Raw genomic sequence first — 1,692 nt, 5'->3', positions numbered from 1 at the left:
ATATTTGGAAAATAATATTAGTTCAGTGGCATTAGGTTGAATGCTCAGAGGTCATTTTATATATGTATATAGGTAGGTATATGTTGAATAAATAAGCCTTAGCTTTTACCTATAATATGAAAAGGGTAAAATTAGTCTATGGTAATTTTTCTTTAAAAGAGCAGATGAAAACTAAGTTGGGCTTTGCAGGCCACATGTATAGTTATATATCCACCCCCCTTCCCCAACACACACACTTACGACCCTCTTAAAATGTAAAAATCACTCTTAGGGCTGTATAAGAAATAGCCAGATTTGGCCTGCAGGTTATAATTTGTATACCCTTGGACTACATGGTCACTAGGACCCCTTAAAGCTATGTTAGGTTTCTGTTTTAGCAGGCATAGCTCCTACTGCCTCTGTTCAAGAAGGACTCATTCTTTCACAGAAGTGCTCAAATGCCAATGTCACTATTATCTCCTGTCCCAAGAAGCGTGGCAAAAATATATAAATGGTACCATGCTCGCCTGTATCCTTTTTGGCCCTTGACTACCTGGGTATCTGTAGTTTAACTGTTCCCACAAAATACACCTAACCCTTTAACAACATGGGGGTTAGATATGCTGACCTCCCACGCAGTTGAAAATTTGTGTATAACTTTTGACACGGCAAAAACGTAACTACTAATAGCTTAGTCTACCAGACGCCTTGTCTGCTATAATAAACGTAAACAGTTTATTGATACGTAGTTTGTATGTTATATGCATCATAAACTGTATGCTTATAAAAATAGTGTTTTGTAATAAATACAGTTTTTTACAAAAATATAGTTTTTATATGTATCATAAACTGTTTTCTTACAAAAATAAAGTAAGCTAGAAAAGAAGATGTTATTAAGAAAATCATAAGGAAGATATATTAGTTCATTCTCATACTGTTAAAAATAAATACCTGAAACTGGGTAATTTATTATAAAAAAGAGGTTTAATTGACTCACAGTTCTGCAGGCTGTAGAGGAGGCATGGCTGGGGAGGCCTCAGGAAACTTTCAATCATGGTGGAAGGTGAAAGGGAAAAAGGAATGTTTTACATGGCCCCAGAAGGAGGAAGAGAGAGAGGGGAGAGGTGCCACACTCTTTTAAACAACCAAATCTCATGATAACTCCCTCACTATCAAGAGAACAGCACCAAAGGGGAAATCTTCCCCCATGATTCAATCACCTCCCACCAGGTCCCTCCCTCGACACGTGGGGATTACAATTCGAGATGATTTGCATGGGGACACAGAGCCAAACCATTTCATCATGTATAACGAATTTGTTCTGTATATCAACAAGAACATGCTTTAAACTTCCATGCCAATATACAGCCCCTATACTGTACCAGGCAAGGTCAGTGGCTATTGAAAATACCACCAGGACAGGGCTATCTAAAGACACATTTGGTAGTGTGTTAACTATACACATAAGAGACACTGTACATTTTATAAACAAATCCTAGAGAGCCTGAAATTTCCATTTTTTCTTTACAAGGAGTAAATTATGTGCAGGGGTGTTAAATGCTTTATAGAGAAGAAAAAAACTGTTTGAACCGACTTATTCATTATCATCTTCATCTTTATCATCCTCCTCTTCCTTCTTTTTCTTGTTTTTTTTTTTTCAGCCTTGGTGACTCCCTTTTTTGCTGAATCAGGTTTTTCTTTAGCATTTTTCCT

Source organism: Macaca fascicularis, chromosome X, assembly GCF_037993035.2.
Source record: "Macaca fascicularis isolate 582-1 chromosome X, T2T-MFA8v1.1".
Lineage (NCBI taxonomy): Eukaryota > Metazoa > Chordata > Mammalia > Primates > Cercopithecidae > Macaca > Macaca fascicularis.
The sequence above is the reverse complement of the archived record's forward strand: the minus strand, read 5'-3'. Positions refer to the sequence as shown.